Genomic DNA, 24,810 nt, shown 5'->3' with positions numbered 1-24,810 from the left:
GCCTCCAGTACTGTAGCAGCTCTCGAAAGGTCTTCTCTGATTGGTCCACGAACTATGAACGGTTGCAAAGGTCGCAGCCCAATAAGATTGCTTATGCGTTGTCACGTGGGCTCTTGTGCGTGTCACTTTTGAGAAGATTCACAGCACATGTCTTCGAGATACTCGTGTAGCTTAAATTTTTACGAAGGCCGGTTTTCACGAAGGGAAATTTACTGCACTTCAGTTACACTGCCTATCGATTGGAAAAGAGGTGAGGTATAAGCTTAAATGCCTGAAACTCGTCTGTGTAAGGCAAGTTGTTAGACTCGAATGACCAAACTTTCAGCCAACGCTTACATAAGTTTGAATACTTGAAAGAATGAATGAATGACAACTTTATTTAAGTCTCAGTCTTAATAGCTGAAGTCTTAATAGCTGAAGTCTTAATAGCTGAGCACAAGTGCTCTAGTAATTGAAGAGACTAAAATATACGATGTAAGTTAAGTTCTAAAAATACTCGTAGAATTTTAGTGTTTATACGTGAAAGCCGCCGCCGCCATGCCCTGGTCTTAAGGTCATTCCACTGAATTAGAACCTGCCCTGTGATTTTTGTCAAACTTTGCCTATTTACTGTTTATATTGTAAGAACTTAAATTTGGAAATAAAAATGAGGGTTCTCCATGTTCGTTTAGGAGCAACAGCACCTTGTTTATACCATACAAATCCTTACAATAGCACCTAGACTACGAGTAGTCCCTCATTCGCTTAGTCCGTCGTGCGTGACGCGAAAGAAAACCGCGAGAAAAAAATGGCCGCGCGAAATCCTGGAGGCGAGGAGCACGCGAAAGGAAGCACTACCGCCTAAGCCCAAGAGTTTGAATTATGCGTTGCTCTCACAACGCAAAAATATGATTGGCTTATGTTAGGAGCGTTGACAACGTGTTGTCAACATTCGAGATGCCTGTGACGTCTTGCAGGAATGTTTTGGAACCGGGGCAAATCGAAGCGCTGGAATCGCGCTTCGCAAGCTGTGATGTTCTTGCCAATCTACCAACAGGCGCTTTGGAAAGATTTAAATTTATCCAGTGTTTTGTTTGGCAAAGCTTTCTGCCTCCACCCCGACTGCGAGCGTGTTGGTGATTTCGCCACTCAACAGCATCGTCTAAGTCAGCTAATATAAATTCACTGAGCTTGGCATTTCTGCCGTCCATTTGAAAGATTGAACCGGACTCTCACTTGACACTAGACATTCACCTGAAATTTTCCGCTGCTATCGACAAACATTTCACCGCAGTTGGATGATCTCCTATGTATAATTTATAATGTATAATGTAAATTCTCGGTTGGAACTCTGTTGAAATTTTCGCAATAACTTTTAGACGCAGGCAATAATAAGAGGACGTCAAGATGAGAAATCCTACACCAAAAAATCACTCGGCTGTGAAAGGGCAAACTCTTGGGCTTAGGCGGTAGTCCCTCCTTTCGTGCGCTCGTAGCCCCCAGGATTTCGCGCGGCCATTTTTTTCTCGCGAATTTCTTTCGCGTCGCGCATGACGGACTAAGCAAAAGAGGGACTACTCGTAGTCTAAATAGCACGGTGATTATAGTCACGATTACTTGCTTAACTCACGTTTCCGACGATTGTTTCTTGCTCAACACTGAGAATTGGCCCATATTTAATTTACACAGAGAAATTTATTACTCAATTCAATACAACAGAGAAAAATGACAGGTCACCGTACACGTTTTCGAGAAAATGACGATTTACCTCTATGGCGAGGTCCTGCCGCGAAGAAAAAGCAGCAATTTTTTTATGCGCGCACGCTAATCACGCGTGGAATCATGCGCAGTAGGCTTGCAGAGCTTTCACCTAGCACGTAGAGGGTGAATCTTTTTATCAAGCAGGAAATTCAAAAAAGTGTTCGTAGAGTTGTAATCCTGGTTTCTGTTTTGATTAGAGTTGAATGCAGAGTTCTCTGTCAGTTTTCACATGCAGTATTGCATACATGCATAGTTTATTTAAGCAGGCTACAAAATAGGCAAGAGTAAAGTCTTGATGTGGACCTGCTCTAACTACATCTATTAGATGTAGATTCATCACTATGGTAATGTTTGTTTTGTTGTTTTTTAATAGGTTTATATGTGCTGTGCTTGCTTTAACTATGGTCTTGAAGTTTTGAAGTTGTCAAGATGGTAAGTTTGTACGTAACCATTATTTGCTATTGACTATAGAGTTCTTATCTTTAGGAACATGACTGAGGGCACAGTAGAACTGAGAAAGAGCCCACTTTGACTGATCTTTGACAAGAATTACATGTTAATAAATATACCACTGGTGATGACAGTGCCAACAGGCCATTTGCATTATGACATCAAAGCGCTAAGGCTTTCGGTCGTTGTAGATAAGTTGGCAGGTAGACATCGTACTATGAACAAAATATTTCTCATGGAAGAGGACCTCCCTGAGGTGTCAATTAATGGAAGTTGTGACAATTAGTTCTGATCTTGTGCATAATGCATCTCCTTACAACTGATGACGCATTTCTGTCACTGTATCCTCTGTTGCACAGTGTACAAAAGCAAACCTTAAATGCTTAAAAAAATTGTTCCCTGAAAGTTGAATTTCACAAGCTTTCTGGTTCTTTCCCTTTACAAGGTCAAGGTACGAGGTCTGTTTTACAGGTATGCCTAGAGGCATCCTGAAGAGGGTGTTGGAGTTAACCCTATTTAATGACCTCTCCCAACACAAACGGTTACTTATAGACCAAGACCAGACCATGACACTGGGAACTACATGCCCTACTCTTATCAAACAGTGTCATGGGTTCTTAAACGTCCCCTTCAGGTTGATACAGAAGGTGAAGGCTGGGGAGAGGATATTATTTCCACACCACTTGCTGGAAATGAGGAATTTTCATTCAAATGTTAGCAATTTATGGGCGATTCAAAATTTGACCACTGGTGATAAGCCCACAGTCATTACTGTTTGGGGATTTCGAATTGCGGAAAAAATTTCAACAGCAGCATAACACAATCGTAGTCACACGAGGCTCGCTTTGCCAATCACTATTCAGGAAATGCTATTTCCCGCAAAATTTATTACAACTACCGACAACCTTTGCGTGTTTGACTTCATAGTGCAAACAGCCCATTAACTGAATAGTAGAATAGAACAAATGTATGTGAGAAAATGAGAAACGAAAATGAGAAACGAACTTAGTTGTTAATTAAAGGTTTCCTCTTTTATGCTATTATCTTTCAGAGTCAACGTGGTCAGGGATCTTGTCAGAATTGTAGTGCTGCGTATTTTAACAGATATAAGCCTGAAAAATGCCAGTCTTGTGGATTCCACATTGGGGGATCCTATCAACCCAAATCCAAAAAGCGAAAAATCGATGTTCCTCAGTGTGTTGAATTTTTGAATCATGAAACTTGCCGATTTTTTTCATCCCGCACTGTCAGGAATGTACGGTGTTTTTTTATTGTAGACGGTGAGCAAACTCAGTGCCACAATGAGCAATGCAAGCTTGCCAGAGCTGCATTTGTTAACAGCAATAGTTCTTGTTCATTTACCTGCCCTCACATTGTGAAAGCGGAGGAAGCAGTTGAACCTCTGTCCACCCATACCTTGACACCTGAGGTAATTTTGCATTACAAAGCAGATCAAAGTACCAAGGACAGATTGGTGGATGTTATGAATGCTGTGCCATTTCCACATTTGTATCGGTTATCAGAGTCTGTTTTCTGTGCTTATGGGCCACCAACTTCTTCAAACCCAATTGGATTTGTCCATCTTACAGTGGCAAATTGGAAAATTGAATGTTCGTCAAGTGACTGTAAAGGATATGGCAGTGTCATGAGGCAGGAAAAGCAAAAGAAAATATGCATACACTGTCATACCCTTTTGTGTTTCTACAGTGTGGCAATGTTAATGCCAGCAACATCTTCAGCTCAGGCTGAGGCAACATCTGGGGATGTCTCTGCCATTTCCAATTCTCTATGCCCTTCCACTTCTCATCCGATGGCAACAGCAACTGCATCCTCTCCAATAGCAACTACATCTTCTGCGACAGCAACTACATCTTTTGCTACAGCAACTACATCTTTTGCAACTGCAACTACATCTTCTGCAACAGCAACTACATCTTCTGCATGCAATGTATCAGAAAGCAGTATCTCAAGAGATTCCACCATCGAGCTTAATATGTTCAACTCTTTACCCTATGACATTCCTGCCAACATTTTGGATAGGATTGCGTTAAATGACAGCCACTCAAATGACCCCGAGAATACTAAAAATGGTTGGCCAAGTTAATTCTCTCCAGAGGTTGATTACTGTCTTCTTTGCGGAAGCCAGTTGTCAACCCCACGACCACATCCGGGACAGAAAGTAGGACCTGTTTCTTATATACTGACTAATGCTGTGGCCTTTTTGCCAGTTGAGGTTTTCGTTAAGTTCTGTCTGGAGGCTGGGCGCAAGGCGATGCATCAAGCATTCCCTTTCAATTTTGGTTAGTAATGAGTGTAGTTTTAATGTTTTATGACAAGCTCACTTAATATACCATATGATCAATTTTTACCACGCGTTTATTTTTTCAGTAAATGAGACTAATAGAAACATTGTGTAGTTACACAAATTATCCACACTCACTCATGGAAGGTTTTCTTTTTTTGTGTCTCCCACCCCAGATTAATTCAAATATAGTTTCAGTTTTCATTGTTTTGGGTTTCCAATTTGGAATTTGCAATGACCTTGCTATTTTTTTTTCTTGTAATGTTTTTCATTTGCTGCTTTTTCAACACCTTGTTTCCAATAACTATGGTTATTTCTTTTTTGCGTTGCACGTGGTCATATTTTCATTATTTTTTTTTAATGCCACACACCAAGTTGATGTAATGTGCTTGCTTCATTAATATTTATGGTTATATTGTTTACTGTTTTTCTAGGACTGTTTAATATCAGCGATAAGCTCCTTGTGTCTCTAGACATTTTGATGGAGCTCAGGGAGTTCTTCAAGCATGGAGTCCCTCTCACAGTTGCCATTGAGAGCAAGCTTGCTATTCTTTCATTAAAAGCAAAGCAGGTATCAGCACAGTGGTTTTGTCCTTGGTTTAATTGCATTCAAGTAATTTTTACGTTAGGTTGGCCTCTCAAATCAGATTGTGTGGCATATCAGGTAATACAATTATTCCAGAAGCTTGTGTTTGATAAGAGGTGATAACTAGCCATGAAATTTTGTTTTTCTGAAAGAACTTTATTTGCTAGTGAAGTTTTATGGTTTATTGACAGTGCATTGCTAACAGGGTTCGTACAGGTCCTGGAAAACCTGGAAAGTCCTGGAATTTTACAGTGGCATTTTCCAGGACTGGAAAGTCCTGGAAAAGGGCTACTGGTCCTGGAAAGTGCTGGAAATCTGTTAAACTCATCTAAAAAATATGAAATGTATGGCAGCCAGCAAGGAGAATTAAAATTGAGATCTTGGGAGTGAAAAGGTTAATGTGAATTTTAGAGTCCTGGAAAAATCAATCTGAGTCCTGGAAAAGTCCTGGAAATTTGCTTCTGAAAAAGGGTATGAACCCTGTACTAAGTGGAACATATTTTTGATTGGTTCTGCCAGACAAATGTACATACCGGTATTATGCTGTTATTAGTTACAGGAAAAATTATTGTTGTGACAGATGAAATTCATAACATATGATCGTTTTCTCTATATACAGTCATGCTTTACATGGTAAAAGTTTGCTTATTGGCATAACCAGAGTTATGTGATCTAATTAGAAAAAAGAAAAGATTTTCTAGACCTATTTTTTGAAAAAAATATGCCCTTTTTTTCAGCCTGTGCCATCTTTAGACTACGTTTCTGATTTGTTGTACAATGGATTTTATTGTTTTGAAATGTTGACTGTCCGAAGTCTTGACAGTCAAATATGTGGTATTTGTGGGGTTTTGGGTGAGGTGTATTTGGGTGATGGTAACCAGAAGAATTGTTGCAGCCGCAATGAGGTTTGTACCTTTCTTTGCATTTTTTTACAGATAACTTCTCTGAGTAGTTAAGCATCCAAATCTCTCATATTTTTCTATTTTAGATTGAGTTTACAATGCCAATGACAGCGTGAGGTTTCAATCCCACAAATTGATGCAATCAAATAGTGTCTCAACCGTCAAGATTCAAAAAAGGGTTACCATATACTTCCCCTTTTTACATGATTTTCATGCTGAAATACAGATTTTCAGAGCCTCCAGCAAACTTAGAAGCCCACCCAGTCACTTTATACACTCTATTTTTTTTCCCATTTGGTATGAAGAATTGTGCATTTCGAAATTTCTGGAAGTGATAGGGCAAGTGGAGTTTGATTATTTATTAAGAGGTCAGTTGTTACAGTCTGCTGTCATCTGGTGGATACTTCTTTTTCGTAGCCTGCGTAGCAAGCGTTTCTGTGTGGTTTTTGAGCGCTTTTTTCACGCAACCAAAATTTGGAAATCGGCTTTTTAACACTCAAAAACCACACGGAAACACTTGCTCCACAGGCTATCTTTTTCATGTGTGTGCAGTCTTACCGGTAATTCAAGTATTGAAATATTTATTATTGCAACAAAGATGATTGTGTAGCAAAATTTTATCATTACTTGTTTTTGTTGAAAACATTGAATGGGTCGGAAGTAAAAGCCAACATGAAATTTAGATTTACAAATATAGTGCATGTCACACACCACAACATATTAATTTTGTTTACATACCTTAATAATTGATGCATCAATTTTATGCTATCAGATTTCCTATGCTCCTGAATCACAGCAGTTGACCACTGGAGGACATCCACTGCCATTGGATGAATTTCTGGAAAGAATCAAGTGCTATTTTGTGGAGTGCAACACATACACCCGTTCTGCAAAACCACTAAACTTTCATGTTTCGGAAATCCCACCAGTTGTTGCACCAAAGCTCTGTGGTGCAAATATTTGGAATACAGAAATGGAAAAGAAAAGTCAGTTTTTAAAAAAGCAGAGTAAATCTGTCGAGGGTAAGTAAAACCAGTTGAGAGTGGTTATTGTTCAAGCAAATAGAATTTCATCACCTAACTTTCATGTTTTGGAAGTCCCACCAGTTGTTGCACCAAAGCTCTGTGGTGCAAATATTTGGAATACTGAATTGAAAAAGAAAAGTCAGTTTTTTAAAAAGCAGACTAAAACTGTTGAGGGTAAGTAAAACCAGTTGAGAGTGGCTCTTTTTCAAACAAACAGATAGTTTCATCTTATAACAGCATTGATAAGTTGTTTAAAAAAAAGTTACAGGTATTCTCATTTCACAAAATAACTCACTGAGGGCATCCTGAAAACAGTGCGTAAAATGTTTTACCCAGCTTAAATGAAGAAATCTTTGAATTGTTTGTTTGATGTACACATAAACAGACATTTCTTGTTTGTAATTACTTGCACTGTTTTGGAATAATTTCTTTAGCTTTTCATCTACTCCTGTCCTTGAGTGGTGTCATTTCCTACATGGTCACCCTCAATAGTTGCTTTTCCTGGTTTCTTCTTCAAGAAACCAGGTCAATGGCTATAGCTACCCACATAGTTCAGATCTCAGTGAACAGTGTGTTACCCTATGTGTTCTCCTGTTGTGACAGAGTGTCATTCTTGCATTGATCAGTAATGCCACAGCACACGTTGGCAACACCTGCACAGCATCAGGCATTCTTATTTTTTAGTACCTTTTTCACCACTGCCAACAACAACGTTTATTTCCCCCTTCTGGTTACAAAGTAATTGTATAACATCATATATTAATACTGTAGGTTTAAGGACCTGGCTACCTGAAATAACTATAGAGTTAAAAAGGGAGAGTACATTCACTAGTCTCATCATCCATGGTTTTCCTAACAGCTACCTTGGATGACTTCTACATTTTTTTTTCTAATACATTGTAGGTGATCCAGCCCTGCTCCACGCCAAGATTAGAGATTGTGCTTTTGACATGTCCAACATACAAAATTTATCATTGCCTGAACTTAAGAAGTTGTCTCTGGACCTTGGTATTTCTGTTTCTCAAAAGTCGAAGGTACGTTTGTATTTGATTCGCTGCATTGTAGGTACATGTTCATGTATATATATGAGACCTAAGTAAAATGCTTCTCTTTTTTTCATTACTATTATCAATGTAGCTGAAGTAATGTTATGAAAAAAAACAAAACAACTGACAACGGTGAAGTGAAGGTGAACAAAGTGGAAGGTAGCAAACTGGTTGTGGGTTGGGGGCTAAACACATTGGAGTTATCGGTACATTGTACACCCATAACCACATAGAACAAATTCGTATATGAATAGAACAAGTATTAAAAGTTACCTTGTTGGTAGGCTGTTGTCTGTAATGTCTTGATTCATGGGGATTTTAATGATTAATCAACATTAATTTTATAATTAAGTTATGTTCAACTTTCAAATTAGTGAAGCTGATTACTTACCATGCTTTGTTGTGTCATTTCTAGCAATGTTTACTGGGTGACATCAACCAGCTTTACGCCACACTACTTGTTGGAGTTGGCCATGCCACGAATTCACTAAAGTTCCTGGTCAGACGGGGGGATTTTACCACATTGTTTGTCGACATGGGGTGTGTGTTTTTGGATTTAAGCTAAAAGAAAATTAATACTTATACTGTTGATCTTAGTTTTTACTTAAGGTTACAGTATACCTTCGGGTCGGCAATTTTTTTTAAATTTGGATTTTTGGGTCAAAATAGTGGTCGAGGAATAATCTCCAATTTCTGAAAAAAAAATTGAAAAAGGCTAAATATTGGCGGAGAAATGGCGGTTTTACGTTTTCACCGGAAGTAAAAGTTTACCTCTTGATTGACAGCCCTATGGCGCGTATGCAATCAACCGAGACGATTTTCGCGGGAATTACCTATATGGATGTCACGAATTGACTACTCAGTTGATCAGCATTGTTGTTCTGACTACCCAGCATTTTTGGTATTAGGCGTGTCTCTATTAAGTTATAAGTAAACATAGACCACGTTTAAACCATGGACCAGTTCGAAAAAGCGAAAACAGCGAAGAATGAATGAAAATACATCAATGAGTGAAGAAGCGAAAGTTCGCCACGCGGATGAAGCTATAGTTATCATATAAGGCGGGCAAATATTCGTGGTAAGAGAAAAGAAAGGTTCTGTAAAAATTTCGGAACTTGACAGCAATAACAGGGATGCTGAGTCCGATATCGACGAATCGTCGGACTCATTGAGACCATTTGAAATATTATCCATGCACAGTTGCCCACACACAGTTGCTCTCTGCGCTTTCTTTTGTTTGTTTCCTTCGCTCAGCCACTCTAGCGTTCGTATCCTTTTTAGTCTTCCCCATTTTGCCAGACCAGCTTCAAGAAAAACCGAGCTACAGAAAAATTATCTCTCTGCCTTTGGTTCCTTGAGCGCATTGCTAAACACAAGAGTTTTTTAGCGATTCGCGCGTAAATTTCACCAGGAGGTTAACGGTAGTAAACTTTCCCTGCACTGATTGGCTTAGTTATCTGAGAACCCAGTTGAAGGCGTTTGTGGGCGGAGTTTGTTTGCGAAGCATAAAAGTTTTCTTAGCGCTGTTTTCTCAAATAAATTTTTTCACTTGAAGTAGACACTTTGAAGAGCTATAACTCAAAGGGATTTTGTTCAATTGCTCTTAAATTTGGACAGTGGCTAGTTTAACATATAAACTACAAAAGCGTGTCTGGGAATTGTTAATTTCGAGATACTTTTTCTTCGAGAGCAATTTTTGTACGATCACTCCACATTTTTTTAATCCTATTTCGAAAATGTTCTGTAACTTTTTACTGCAATTGAATATGCCAAAACGCAGACACGCTTTTTAAGCGCTTTGGGCCCTGAAACCGAGGAAAAAATTAAATTGGCGAAAAACGAAATTCGCTTTGACTTGTGGCTTTTGAAAGGTGATTCGGGCGCTCGCATTTAGTGGTCGTGAAAAATTCGACAATTCATTTTCTTTCAAAATTGTTGGTATAGTTTGATAGCCAGCTCCATAAGCTTTAATTTGATATAGGGGTTTAGGTATCTACAGCTTAAACTGCACGCGCTACATCGCTTGCGCGCGAGACACCCCTGAAGGTATACTGTAACCTTAAAGGGGCACTCTTGAAGGGATTTTGCTATTTTCGGGACAATTCTTTCAAGATCTGTCTTGTGCCTGTTATCATGACAGGTTCAGTGTAGTAAAAAGTTATATTCACTTATCTTTGAAATAACTTCGAGATGAAAAGATTTCATCAAAATGGTGACACCTTGGTTTTTACGTGTACAGGACTGACGTTGATTTTATTACATGTCTCCTTATTATCACTAGGTGTCACAACACAACAATTTTGATATTATATTAATGCAGTATCAAATGTTATGTGATGACGACTGATCAATCCAATTTTCATGTCCATGTAGATCACTGTCATTTCCAAGTGCCTTGCCCTGCAAGAGTCTGTGCGTGATGCAGCAGATTTATTTCTCTCGTTGAAGTATCCACCATTACTTTTCATTTGCGATACGCCCTGTGGTTTTGCCAGGCATATTGATTGCCGTGCACCTGATGTGGGAAAAAACTGTGGGGAAAGTTCAGTGGATGTTTTGAGGTTCTTGACAGCGACAGGTCACCATCACAGGTGTGAAGCATTTTGTAATGACCAGGTCCTGTTGGAAAATTAGCATGTGTGTTGATGTTTTCTCATTTCTTGATCATATCGGCTGCTTAATTTAATTTCACTCATTACACTTCATTTAAGTCCTCCCTTCTCTTATAAACCTCCTTCTGAATTCAGATTTTGTTATACTCACCCCCTCCCCTATTAACAGACCCACCCTTAAGTCTTCCTTATATAGGTAAACAGATCAATGAATTAACAGAAATAATTTTTTTGCAGGGGAAGAGTGTCCCTCATATTGTACCTTCAGAGTACCTTGCCAGCTCTGTACCTCTCCATCGTCACTCACACGAAGATGAACCTCTGATGCATCCCATATCTGGAGATTGCAGACAATACATACTTGGTGATCGATTCCATTCAGCGAGCAATCCACATAAATCACCTTTATGTGCATTTCACAACATTAACCTATGCTTACAAGCCAATAGCGTGAAGACAAGCTATCAGGAGAGTGAAAATAATTGCAAGAACATTCGTAGACTGCGAAGTGCCTGTGTTCAAGGTTTTGGGGTCCATTTCCTGTACAACTACCTCATGGACTTTTATCCAAGCGAACAGATTGTACGCAGACAGGTTGCTACACTGAAGAAAAATACACAAGGCAATTGTGATATTGTTAGAGATGAATTTATGTGTTTTACTTTTAAGCAACCTGTATCAAAGAAGTAATTTCAGCATTAAGGAGTATCTGTACTGGATTGTTGGCAATAATTTCAAGCTATACAAATAAATTACATTCTCCATTTGGGGCTCAAATTTTGGTATTTGCCCTTGGATATCTGTTCACAGAAACGAATAGTTTTCCTAGAGCGAAATATTTGTGCATACTTTTTAAGCAAAATTGAGATTACTGTATTTATTATCCTTTAACTGTTTTTACGAATACTTCTGTGAGACAACAAAGAAGAGGAAGTGGAACAAGAACTGAATGCCATGTGGGATGAGCAGGATGACATCAATGACTAACTCTTGTGCAACTTTAAATAGTTTCCACCCTCGCAAAACTCGGATCTTGCGTATGCTCAGTTTAACAAGACATACTATCTTCCTTGCATTCTTCCAACGTAAAAATGCACACACGTTGCTTGTAAATAGTGTATATATTGCTGGGCACATCCAATTTGTAAAATTTGGAATTTTGAGAAATAGAGTTGTTAAAAACCAATTTCCTGTGTGTTTTTTTGGGAGGGGGGGTGAGGGGAATGTCAGACACCCTTGTGTGACGGTTTATCTAAAATTAACCATTGTGACATCACGGTGATAATATTCTTTTAGTACTTGTGATGTTGACAAATAGGCTAATAGCCTAATCTCGATACATTGAAATTCAGCCATACATAAATGATACACCTCAGCATGAGCCCCTGGGGTAGGAAATACATTGTTGAAGTTCTTTAAACTGATGAAAACAGTGTTCCATTTGAAGAAGACTTCGAAAGTTGCAACAATTGCAAGCATGCAAAACCCTGCTGTCGTAATCGCAAAAATTGATTCTACAAAACAAAACAATACACCATAAAAAAATTTGTGCCACAGGGTATATTCTACATAACATTAAAAATTCTTATTTCCATATAATTGAATTCTTATTGTAGTATTCTTTTTTTGAGGTGATATTATCTATTTCCTTATTTAAAAAAAGGAAGTTATTTTGGTGCTCAGTTTTCAAGTGGATCCTTGCTATACTTGGAAAGTGAAACAAGTGGATATTGTTTACTTTACACTCCTTTGATATAATCTATATATAAGGAAGTTTATTTTAAAGCCCTTTGGAAGCACTATGATAGTGGGATTTGTCACTGCTTTACCTTCACAAAGTAGCAGCAGTTATCTAAATAATTGGAACAAAAACACTAGTTCATCATCTACATCATCTTTTTTAAATTCTTGATTAGCTTTAAAGCGTGTTTTTCGAAGATAACTCATGAATTTCCATTCCCCCCCCCCCCCCACACACACACACGAGAGGGGACGTACGTTTTGTGAACAAATGCCTGACTTAATTTATGTTGAAGGGAAACTCCACTCTTACAACAAATTGATACTTCATTCTTGTAAATAATTATTAGATTCCAAATTTTGTTTTATAGAGATAAAACGTGGATATAACATTTAAGTGTCAAAAAAATCTATCACGATTTCAAGGGCTATTGTCTAACACACAAGATTTTCTGTGTCATATGCTTCCTGATAATAGCTGCAACCAACTGATGTTACAAAATCAAAAATGGCAGCACCCGGGCAATTTAACAGTGAAAAAAAAACCAATGATCCCCAATTTTCTGTGCATTTTAATTGCTGTTCCCATGTTTAACTACATTTTGTAAACTTGTACTTAGGGTCAATTTGGTGTAGGAGTGGAGGCTTCCTTTATATAAATAATGAGTAATAATATTAACATTACAATGGCATATCTAAATTAATTAGCTATTTCTAATACACAAGCTGGCATATGGAAAAGGTGTCCTTTTCAAACATCTTGTCAACATACTATTTTAAGCACAATAATTATTATAAACTATGACTGTAAGTGTCACTGTCACAAGGCTGTACTCTAGCAGTGCTGAGTGCATCCTGGCCTAATGTTTACCCTTGGGCAAAAACAATCTGATTTGAATAATTGTTTGGTTGACACCCCAGATTTTTAAGGTAAGGGCCTTGGGCTCCCTAGAATAATTTGTATTAGAGCACAGCCTTGGAATCTTGGAAGTGTGAGTCATAAAGTGCAGCAGGAAATAAAAAAAGGTATTGACATTTTTTAAGCACACGAAAAAAAATGATCTAGAAATGGGAAGTGTGCATTGTTTTCAAATGCACTTTTATTTTTCCGGACCTAGCTTAACCAGAGATTCTCTAACTACTTAAAACTTTTTCTGGGAAACATATTTCAGAATTGTAATTTACAATAAATTATTGTCAGAAGTCCATCTCCTGTTTGTGATTTGTAGTGTTGATTGAGGTTTTGGTTCAGTAGACACTAAAAGTTCATTTGTTGCACTAAAAGTTCTTATAGAAAGGTCATTTCAATTACTTGCCAGGAATACCCTGGTATTTTACGTGTTGTGTTCTGTGAAGTGGGTTCATTTCTTTCCACATCCTTGGCACACCCACTTCTCGTCCTCTTTTGGCACTGATTTCAGATTTGCACATTCCCTATGTGATGAAAGGAATAACCATGTTAAGCGGCTGGCAGGATTCTTGTTCAGCCCTAAAGGTATCCCTTATAGCTGTTATAATAATTAATTTCTCATTTGTTGTGTTTTGATTTATCACATCTTTCATAAACCTCTCAGTTTTAGAATTTAAGCAATGGTATTACATGTATAGAGAAGTTTTTTTGCTGATCACAGAGGACTGGGGTTTATAAGGTTCACAAATTAAAAACCATTTTAAGTACCCAATTAGTTGTTTTTCAAATTGAACTAGAGGTTTGGCCCCATGCATATAAGCATCTATCTATTGACTTTTATAAGTAGCATCCCATATTTCTCAACTCTACATGCATGTACTTACTTGTGGTACCATTGTGAACATGTGTCACACATTATCCACATTCTAGACCAAGTCTTCTTCTTATAAGGACTGGTTTGGTGGCATTTTGCACAAAGGTCTTCATTTTGCTTAGGACTCTTTGCTGTACATAGAAAGGTGAACAATAGTACTTGACTTAGATTACATTGCATTTATAAAATTGAATCACATGAGCATCATACATATTTTTTTTATCTAATTCCTTCTTGTCATAATCCTGTAGTTATTCATAATCAGGAAATTCAGAATAGAACTGGTTTGAAACCATGCAATGTTAACTGCACATTTGGAGGATGTAGACATGGGAAATTTTTCTTTATCTTTCTGAACTCAGATGTGATAACAATGAAAATTCACCTCCAGGAAAAATTTCCTACAGTTGACAAACACTGTTTCAAATTAATAATTATAGTTCTTAAATGACCCATGACAAGTTGCTGTTGTTTATTACTTAAGGTACTGATCAGGTCATGCTTTCTGCATTGATCTGTTATATTATATTTCATCCTTTAAGTCACTTAAACATTACCCCTTCCTTTCATAACTAAGGATAATGTTTATGTTGTCATATTTTAATAATTTATAATTTACCATGTCGAGGTAGAACGCCTGAATGGTCCCTGCAGGAAATAATCTTTTCTGAGTACCTTAAAGTGAATAGGAAAACACATTGCTATATTAATAATAGTTATATTTTCTATACACGTCATGTTGTATTCTTTTTTTGTTTTTCTATATTATAGCAAGCTGTAAAGACTAACCTGCTGAGTCAGTTGTTGCATTGACATTTCCTGGTGTTTGCAGATGCACTTGGTTATCCTGTGAACATGTCGAGGTAGATGCATGGCTTGGGCCACTGACAGCCTGCTTCTCATGTAGCTGTTTTGCCACTTTAAAGCCCTAAAGATTTGAAGAAATCTAAGGTATTACTAAAGCTGCTGATTTCTAGAGCATTTAACTCCCTTAAAGGGTATCAAATAACATGCAAAGCCTAATTCAAGTCTGTCCCATTGGGTCTTATGCACAATATAGCCTCCATGATAGTTTTCATACTGTCAAGCAAATTAGCCATGCAGTCTACCAGGGGGTGTATACAAAACCTGGGCTGGGCCATGGCCCGGGCCAATTAACCGTCTACCAGGGGGCAAACACTGTTAAAGAGGACAAACTGTGGAAAATCAGTTTGTCATAACATTTAAGTAAATTTTCCAAAACTACATTTGAACATCACACACTTAACAAACTCTCTAAACTTAAAATTTCACTATTTTGAAACTGTTTGCAATGGTTTGGTTTGTTTAAAACCTGTGTTAGCTGATCATTTTCACAAAAAGTGTCAAAGTAAATTGTTCAAGTGTTAATGTGTGCTAACTAATAGACATATCATAGGACACAAACTGTGCTATAATGTTATTCTACAGAGTAACATTTGGGGAAGCTGAAGACATTTGGGGCAGAACAGCTATATGGATTGGCAGAAAAGCTATATGGACAGCTATAAAGAAATATTTTGTCAGAAAAACAAACTACGATAGTGGTAAGTCTTACCTGCTTAAAAACACTCCTGCTTCTTGGGCTGAAATTGTTGAACACTTTTTTGCTTTCTGGAGTCAAGTTCTGTGGAGTTTTATGTTGAATAAATTGTATTAACAGTCATAATATCAGATGTTAATTATTCTCAGATGCAGTCGATTTAAATAATAAGGCTTGGTGTGTTAAGAGTACGGGATTGAGTCCTGAAATTAAAAGATCAAGCCGCAATTATTGGCCTTTTAAAAAAGTTTTTTCAGTTTCTCCTTCTAGCTATTTGAACTTATCTGTAACTTAAACCAACAGTACTACTACAGAAATAAGGAGGAGGTAGTAAATGCTAAATCATACAAACATTATGATTGAAATCCACAAAATGGATGTACCTTTTTGTCGCAATATTGAATTGTGTGTTAATGCTTTTTAGACCTCTATGTCCTCTTTTGTAACCTTAAAACTACTCAGCAGTTGGAAATTAAAAGAGGAAGTGTAGGTCTTTAAAGTGATGAAGACCATTTCCCTTGATTTTGAATACAATGAACCTATAGAATTCCTAACTGTGGATTTTATATAAGTACCAGGATGGTAAATTTTGCTTTTTACAAATATTGTTTGATTGATGATTTGCGCTGAAATAGTATTAACATCTGTATTTTGGCTTGCAAATGCTTACAAAGAACCAACACTTTTAAAACTAGTCATCAAGCGATTCTGTAAACAAATACAATTATTAGAATAAATATTAGGCTGGAAGAACTTTTCCTCTTTGTTAATTCACAGCTGTGATAAGCCTTGGCAGCAACTACACATTAATACAGGGCCACTTTGGTTCACTCCTCATTTTCATGTGTCTAGGGTCTTTTGTTGAATGAAGCATATAACAATGGCATGTATTGTTATTCAATAGTTTGTAAATAAGTGCGCCTGTATACTGTAGTCTAACTGTGATCGGTTAGCCAAAATTGAACTTGTAGTTGTTGCCTTTTTGATATATGCGAAACACACAAAAAGGGATCAACATCACATCGGCTTCTCTGTGGGTTCAACCAGGAAGATATGTGGGACATTGTTTCACCATAAAAGGTTTAGGGATTTGGGGAATTCACTTTACCTTTTTAAGGATGTCAGGGAGGGATTTTCTGTCGAGAGATTACCACCCACCCCCCTGGAGAAATTCCAATTAAGTATGCTTGCCTAAATTAATTTAAATCCCCCTGGTTAACCTGTGATCGACCCCACGGGGAAACCAATGACATGTGCATTACTAATTCTATACTCAAGGTAGTGAAAAAACTGTTGGCATTAATTTTCTAATAAGTCTTATTATTGGGCCTTCCTTTCCATTAACTGTTAGCTTTGCTTACTGTGGCAAAATTGTTCCTCTCTTCTGTTGTCTCTGGTCGAGGTTGCTCTCGATAGTCTAAATAAAAAAAAAATTTCTTAAACAATTTAACCTACCTGAAAAAAAAAAAATTATAATCCAAGAGGGTTTTCTGGTTTTATCAAATTCAATATTAACAAGTATGTATATGTGAATAATTATTGCAGTTTAATGCAGTAGTGAAAATAATGAGAGTATAGTAGCGCTAGCTAGTAGTAATGCACATAAACAATTACCCTCGCAATATTTAAGAAGATAAAGGTCCATACTGTTAAGCTTCCACTGAAATTCATCTAGCTTGCCTGGCTTCATTTGTTCTTCAGGGGCAGCACCTTCTGTACTACAACTGGCCTGCTCTTCTCTCAAGGCCAGGCTAGATCCGCATCGCTCTGTTAAATTATTAACAATGTTATCATTTTCAAAATCAAGTGTATAATACCTAGTATGCTTCTGATCTAGATAAATTATTTTATTTCTAAGCAATTTCACTTAATATAGGTATGCAATGGTTACTGTATAGGTGACATTCTTTTTGTCTTATTATCTTATTATCCTACCTTGAAGTTTGCTCAAAACATCGGCATTTAACAAGGAGATGGGCACTTTCCATCCCCTGTAAGACTTGCACTTTTTGTTTCTTTTTTTGAGGTCATCAAGGGTGCATGACTTGCTGTCTGCAAATGACAGTGATATGCTTTTTGTGCAATCTGTTGCCTCCCTCAACCAGTTGCTGACCTCCTACAGTGTAAAACCAAATTTTCATTTCAATACTTGGTGTAAATAATATTATTTTGTCGTTTTCATTGGTTATGATAGACTATTGTAAAAAATTTAACAGTTAAATGCATGTCATTTTACCATTTTTAATACATATGATCTCAATATTAAAACTTGTCATTTTGAAAATATATTGCTGACAAACAAGTTAGTTGATGTATTGAAGATTCATTTAATACCATTCTTCATATTGCGCTTGTTTTTCTATCGGGGTAACAGCATAAGTTACGTCAAGATCAAGAATTCACTGTATTTAGCTATATGCATCACTGAGTTGGTTCAGGGTGCTTTTGATTAATACAAAACAGAACTTTTTTTAGACCAACTTAAATTTAAGTCAGCTCTGTCATGCTGCCCCCTTATTATTTTGGCTCTTAATTCACACTCTATAAATTATTGATAATTATCAGAGAGCCCGCCATTTGGAAATTATTAAAGAACCACTTTTTACCTTCACAGAGACCTGTGCGAATCCCTCCAGTGCAGAGGCTTTAATGCCAATTGACATCACAAATTTTTCTTTCACCGGAACTTTGACAGTGGGATTCGACCAAGTAAGAACCTGCAAATGTGAAAAGTATACAACTTATTAATGGTATATTTTAACCAGGTTATATTTCAATATGCTTATGTAAAAAATTAATTAACACAAATCACTTTTTTTTTTGCTTTCATTGGATTAGGATGACCTTGTTCTGAGTTTGCTGTACTGATTTCTGGAGCTAAAATGCTCTAATTATGTTAGTTAATTCCCTATTACCTAGTGATTCTAAATAACCTGGTAATTTTGTCTTGTTCTGACCTTCTGCATTGTTAAAATGTTGACTTTGCTTACATTTGATTCATCAGTCTCCAGTTTGGAAAGAATACTTCTCTGCAGCCTAGTTAGCGTATCCTCTTTTTGAACCATTTGATTCTGATTAAGAACTTCAGCAACCACTTTGCAGGTTTCTGGATTGATACCAGCTGATGCATGGAGCTAATGATTGATGACAAAAGTTACATTTTAAATACAAAATTATTATAATGAAGTGTGATTATTACCCTATATAACTAATACTTTGCACTACATTAACATTTATTTAATAAATTAACAAGCATTTTCATTGATGTGCAGCAGACTTGACAAACTAATTTTTAGCATCCAGTTTGATCATATACCTCGTGTAATTTTCTTTTTGTGAATGTTATAAACATAACAGCCTGTGTATATAGTGGGCTGATCTAGTTCAAAACAATGGTAAGGCCGGAAAACTTGGCAAGGTTTGAATCATTTTTACACAGGCACATTGTGCCTTGATAGTTAAGGCATACATGTTGGTTATTTTTGAGTTAATATCTTTTTGTTTGAATAAAATTTCCTAGATCCCACTTGCCATAAATTCATCCTGAATTATATTCGAGATGTAATATATTTATGGACTTACAATAGCATGGGTTGCTATAACTGCAGCAAATCCTTTTCCACCTTGGCTGCATCTTAATGAATAGTAGGTACATCTAGGACTGACTTGATGTCAGCAAAAATGTCTGGCATTAATTGCTGCCAAGCACATTTCATTTGGATAGCCCAAGCCAGAAGAAAACCCTAGAAAGGCAGAAATAGAAAAGAATTAACATTCATTTCACACTAAAAAATAATTCAAAATTTAAGACATGATTGTTCTTTGAGTCAATATATTCATGAGAATTTTAGCAAATTGTTGAGTAATTATTATATTATATGCAATTGTCATGTTTAGTGTATTACTTTGTTTTGGGCAGCAATCGCCCTGACTCCAGCATCAAGATCTTGCTCTGCTTCTGCTGAGAAAGGAGCCTTCCTGTATTGAAAAACTAGCACATGACCCTCAGCTCTGTAAAAGTAAATAACAGTGCATACTAACCTTTAGTAATGAGTAAGAGTGATATTCACTACCCTGTCAGCACAAACATTATTAATAAAAGCATATCCCAAGATAACTTTTAAACTGGTGTACATTGATAGTATATTTAGGTCAATATGTTTAATTTTTAAAATAATGAATCACATATATGTCACACATATTTAACATATATTTTCATGAACTCCGGTGTCTCCTAACCCATAACACTTATTAACAATCATAATGAGTACATTCAGAAAGTTTTTTAATTTCATAAATGTAATTAAATATGTAATTCAGTCTTTGGACTGCAAGGTGGTTTCATAATAATCGATTTATGTTTCTATCTATCAGACTGGGTTGAAACCCTGGAATCGTACCATTTATGAACAACAGCATGCTATACACTGTGTGCAGGTCATTTTACCTTTGAGTAACTGTACTGTTGGAGGTTAGAAGCAGGCTACCCCCAGGTGTTGTCATGCCTGCATTCCTGGACCCCATTGTCAGGCCACTCTGCACCTGGAGCAGTAGTTCAGCCAGATTTGTGGAAATGATGGGGTCATCTATCATGACCATCAAGTTAGTTTTTGAGAGCGTATCCTTGATCACCGGACTGTAGGAAAAAAATGAAATAAATTAGTTCATTGTTAATCCTAGAACAATACCTATTAGGTATATATTCCAATATTTGAGTTCGCACATTGGGCGATACTCTGTTTAACACTTCATTCATTCGTGACATTATATTTCATGTAAAACATGATCCCTTATTTTTTTTCCATTTATTGCACTCTGTCCAGAGAACATGAATATTTTTACGACACATTGGTTTACTTACTCCAAGACTCCTCATCATTTATCCTTAACAACCTGAGGAGCAGGAAAGCTGTGGCCAGTTTTAAAGATATGTGGTTTACGCCAAAGACAGAAGAGACCTCAATAAATCTGTCAGGAGGATTAAATTAAAAACTTGTGTCAATCCCTAAACAGGACTTTTCAGTGGTAAATACAAATTTATGAGGATATCAAATAAATGAGAATATTTCATTATACTCAAGATGCCACTGTACAATAATAATTGTCACATTACCAATTAAAGCTTGAACTGAAATGTACTGGTATATCCAAACTCAAGAAATAATTTGCAATTACAGTTTCTTTAAAGACTTGTCAAGTTATTGTTATAATAAGACTGGTATGCTGTGGAGAATTATACCTCAGACTACAGTGTAGGTCATTAAGCAAATTGTATTCCTGTTCATCTTTGGGAAATACATTACATTTAAATGACTGCATCATTTAAAGTTCTGAACACATCATTGATATATTTTGTTGGTGCGAAAAGTTCCACTACACTGTATATTTTCATATTATTTACCAGTAATTACCTTTTACAAACATTACGGCAATGCATATTGTCCTCAAGCAGGGAACGGTTGACGATGACTTCATATGGGTACAATAGGTCATTTGGAAAGAGAAAGCGCTGATTCTCCTTAGGCAATATCATGCCATTACATACATGAATCTAACACAAACAAAAATGAAATTGACAGCAAAAGATTATTTTTCTTAAATTAGTTGCAGTAAATGACAATTATTAATTCTAGATCCTTTTTTTATTGTGTGCTACATATGCATTATTGACCAATCTTGTTCTGTCATCAGAGGGTGTTGGTATGGAACAAGGTATCATTTAAGGGAAAGTGTTCATGCCATCGCTAGTGGTCTGAAGATTGGAGTCTCTGGTTCATAGTCATAGGATAGCTGAATAGGAGAGGATAGGGCAGAAAAATTAAAGTCAACATGGTCTATTAATTGGACAAGAATTCCTGGGCACATATACACTCACTCCCAATACCAAAAGTACCTGCCCCAGGAATAGTAACATTAGTAACTAAACAGAAGGTCTTTAGAGTTGTTTCAGAAAATATTCAAACTCATAAGACATAGGGTTTATTGGCTTGAACCACCCCTCCAATCTAGAAATTCCACTTCAACATCATACCTTACTTTAACAAATTTTGGACTTCAAGGCACCTAGTCAGAATTTCAACCATCTCCTCCCCCTAACACATTGGTTAGGAGGGGGGGCTGGAGAGTTTCTCCTGTGTCCCTCATGGGTTAGGGAGAGGCGATGGCTGAAATTCAGATAACAACTGCACCCATTCTGTGGAATTTCCACTCAGCCTCCATGGTGATCAGAGGGTATGGATATTTTTTGGAACTACACATTGCAAATTGTATACTGATTACACATACCTCACTAGAAAGACACCAGTAATCATTTTTGGACTTCTGCAAACCGATGCACTCTGCAGCAAAGTATTGCCTTGGCACACCTCATTGTACTCTTCTTTTAAGAAGAGATAGTAGTTTTCAAGTAAAGCACCCTCATTAATGTTGAATGTGCCTCCTCCAAAACTCTTCCTAGTCTTCTCCAGGAACTTCACCTTGGAGTCAAACGCACTGGCTGGAATAACAATCCTCCTATTACGTATTTCCAAAAACAACAAAAGAAAGGACATTGAAAGGGAATTCATGTAAGAAAATATTAAGTTCAGTAATGCCCCACAGATATGGAACCTCAATAGGTATTGCAAAGGTAAGCTTGGGTACAAAGAAATTGTGAGGCCTGTGAATGTTTCTCTAAAATAGATCAAATATAAAAAAAGGAGGTGACCCAAAACCTACATGGGTAGTGATGTTAACCATTTTTATTTCCTTATTTATTGATTTATTGATTTATTTATCGATTTATTCATTTATTTATTTTACTTGATATAGTAAGCCCTTTATATGCATATCGGTGTTATTAGAACTCACAAATGCACAATCTGATTCAGCAGCCTACAAACAATATGTACATGTTACATTACTGCAATTGGTTCAATATTTTTTGAGTGATGCCATGTACATGGTACCGGGCACACCCCAGGGAATTTCCCACCCACGCTCACACCAAAATAGACAATTCCCAACCCCTGGCACTCCTCGTGGATCATGACAATTATACCATTTTGTGTCCTAGAGACCTAACAATATTGCTTTCTGTACAATAGCAAGTCCAGACGTTTTGTCGAAACCATAAAGGCTTTTAGGATTTTAAGTTTATCTGAATCAAATGAATGCTCTTAGTAGAGCATTAAAATTTCTGGCTTTTAACAGTTTAAATCAGCGGACAAGTTCTTGCAACCAGATATTGAACAAAATATTCCATTCCATGGACAAACAGGCGCCATCGTGTGAGTTATTTTCCATTTGCCCGAGCCCCGACTCCCGGGACTGAGGGGCTGGACCCGTCCCGGGGTTGCCGGGAGGGAAGGGGAGAGGGGAGGGGGTTACAGGTAAAATTTAACCATGCATAAACGAGAATACGAATACGTGATTGTCTTGTGTGTGTGTGAGAATCCTCACTACTTTTATCGTCCAAGTCCGCTTAATTCTACATGTCAGCCTCACCGTTCAACGTGCCTTCCAAGCACGCGAGTGCCAAATGCACAGACCCAGAAACCACCTTCCGTTATCTCTCCTAGGATTTTCAGAGAGAAATCGCCAAATAAATTCCACTCTTTCTTTCGGCGGAAAAACGTTGACCCTTCCATGATACAAAAAGGTGGATTATCGTCGACCTCTTCCTGTAAAGCAACACAAAAAGCTGAACTTGGTAAGCAGAAAAATCGATTGACTAATGCGCATGTCATTACCTTCGCCGTGGGGCTAACCTCCTAGCCAACCAGGGAGATTGGTCAGATTCTTTGACTGAGGGTAGGGGAAATCTTGACATTGTTCTACTTAGGGTAATTCACAAGTTTGTAAAGGATATCAGTTGGCTTTTCTACTGAGAGACACCTCAGCCAGGGGACTTTGTCTTGTACGATTCCCTAACCCCCTAGGGAATTCCTAAAGTTGGTTGACTGATTTTACAACCCCTCTGGTTAGACCAGGGATTGACCCTATGGGGAAGCCAATAACATATGCATAATTAACAGCGTAAAGAATAAAGTAACATGAACTAGACTTCTGCTTTTTGAAAAATTTAATTATGTAATGATATTATGGCAGTCCCATGTAGACTATTTCTCTTTTCTTATAAGAACGTGTAATTTTGCAGTTGAGGCTCGACGTTTTTATTTCTTTTAGCTATATGGAAGAACGTTCTTGAGACGTCCTTAACCATGGTATAGAATTTCAATAGTCAATGCGGACGTGACCAGGAAACCTCCATTGTTTGCTATGATGAGGTATCAAGTGGCTTACTCTGGTACATTTATTTTTTTAACTTCAGTTATACTGCTATGACTACTACTAAAATTAAGTGTACTCCCATCCCCAACTCAATGCCTCATCCCTTAAACTAAAAAGTCACTTAACAATTGGTTCATGTGTCAGCGTGCAATCATCGAGATACGAAACACGCGGGAAGTTTGGAGGGCACGAAAGATCCGTAAGAGTTGCTTGAGGCGTAGTCAAGAGCAACTCTAGCTTCTTAAGTGCTCCCCAAACTTCCCAAGTGCTTCATATCTCGATGAACGCAGAGCTGACGCATGAACCACTTGTTTTATAACATTTTCAACGCGTTAGTTTAAAATGGACGTCATCAGCGTGCACAATGGGCATTTATAGCACGCTCGCGCAAGTGAATTTGAGTACACGAATTTATTAGCTGTGTTATAATGCGTGGTGAACCCATAAATGCCTCTCCGCGCTCGCCTCACGCTTGCTTTCGCTTGCCTGAAAAACGCGAAAACATATGCATAACACCTGCTCTGCAGGCCAAACAAATTCTATATATTCAAGGTGACAAATCTGGCTTTTTCTTTCTCTTCTAACTACAATTCAGTACGGCTCTGTACCAACAAGTTGTAATTTAAGCAGATGTTTACAAATGTAAGCCAAGTTTTCCTCGCCCCGCCCCCTTTATTCTACGGATTTGGATTTTGAAAGAAAATTTCGAAGAGAAAGTTAGTTTAAAACTTTAGTCAGAATAAAAAATTGCTCAAGACATTCTATTCAGTTGCGAGAGGTGGGATATGGGC

At 37.3% G+C, this 24,810-nt stretch overlaps 1 long non-coding RNA gene and 3 pseudogenes across 4 annotated transcripts; 2 read left to right on the top strand and 2 right to left on the bottom strand.

The window, feature by feature from the left end:
* Positions 1-1,578: 1,578 nt before the first annotated feature.
* On the top strand, positions 1,579-11,849 carry LOC110043028 (uncharacterized; annotated as a pseudogene). The gene is made up of 10 exons (XR_016208763.1): positions 1,579-1,899; positions 2,114-2,172; positions 3,242-4,490; positions 4,927-5,063; positions 5,816-5,983; positions 6,753-7,002; positions 7,909-8,039; positions 8,467-8,591; positions 10,425-10,642; positions 10,901-11,849. The product of XR_016208763.1 is annotated as an uncharacterized LOC110043028 (transcript).
* An 87-nt stretch (positions 11,850-11,936) lies between these two features.
* On the bottom strand, positions 11,937-19,382 carry LOC149108582 (uncharacterized; annotated as a pseudogene). The gene is made up of 11 exons (XR_016208765.1): positions 19,331-19,382; positions 18,739-18,882; positions 18,355-18,465; positions 17,684-17,864; positions 17,363-17,515; positions 17,110-17,165; positions 15,764-15,832; positions 14,977-15,115; positions 14,807-14,862; positions 14,198-14,318; positions 11,937-13,837 (listed from the first exon to the last, which is right to left on the bottom strand). The product of XR_016208765.1 is annotated as an uncharacterized LOC149108582 (transcript).
* Positions 18,418-21,589, top strand: LOC149108581 (uncharacterized). The gene is made up of 2 exons (XR_016208773.1): positions 18,418-18,457; positions 20,123-21,589. It is a non-coding gene; the product is annotated as an uncharacterized LOC149108581 (long non-coding RNA).
* On the bottom strand, positions 20,262-23,559 carry LOC149108580 (uncharacterized; annotated as a pseudogene). The gene is made up of 5 exons (XR_016208766.1): positions 23,234-23,559; positions 22,034-22,261; positions 21,160-21,299; positions 20,610-20,716; positions 20,262-20,384 (listed from the first exon to the last, which is right to left on the bottom strand). The product of XR_016208766.1 is annotated as an uncharacterized LOC149108580 (transcript).
* Positions 23,560-24,810: the final 1,251 nt, after the last annotated feature.

Source organism: Orbicella faveolata, unplaced genomic scaffold (genome assembly GCF_042242905.1).
Source record: "Orbicella faveolata isolate gen_17 unplaced genomic scaffold, um_ofav_v1 contig_25, whole genome shotgun sequence".
Classification (NCBI taxonomy): domain Eukaryota; kingdom Metazoa; phylum Cnidaria; class Anthozoa; order Scleractinia; family Merulinidae; genus Orbicella; species Orbicella faveolata.
Note: the sequence above shows the minus strand (reverse complement) of the source record. Positions and strands in the feature narration are given on the sequence as shown.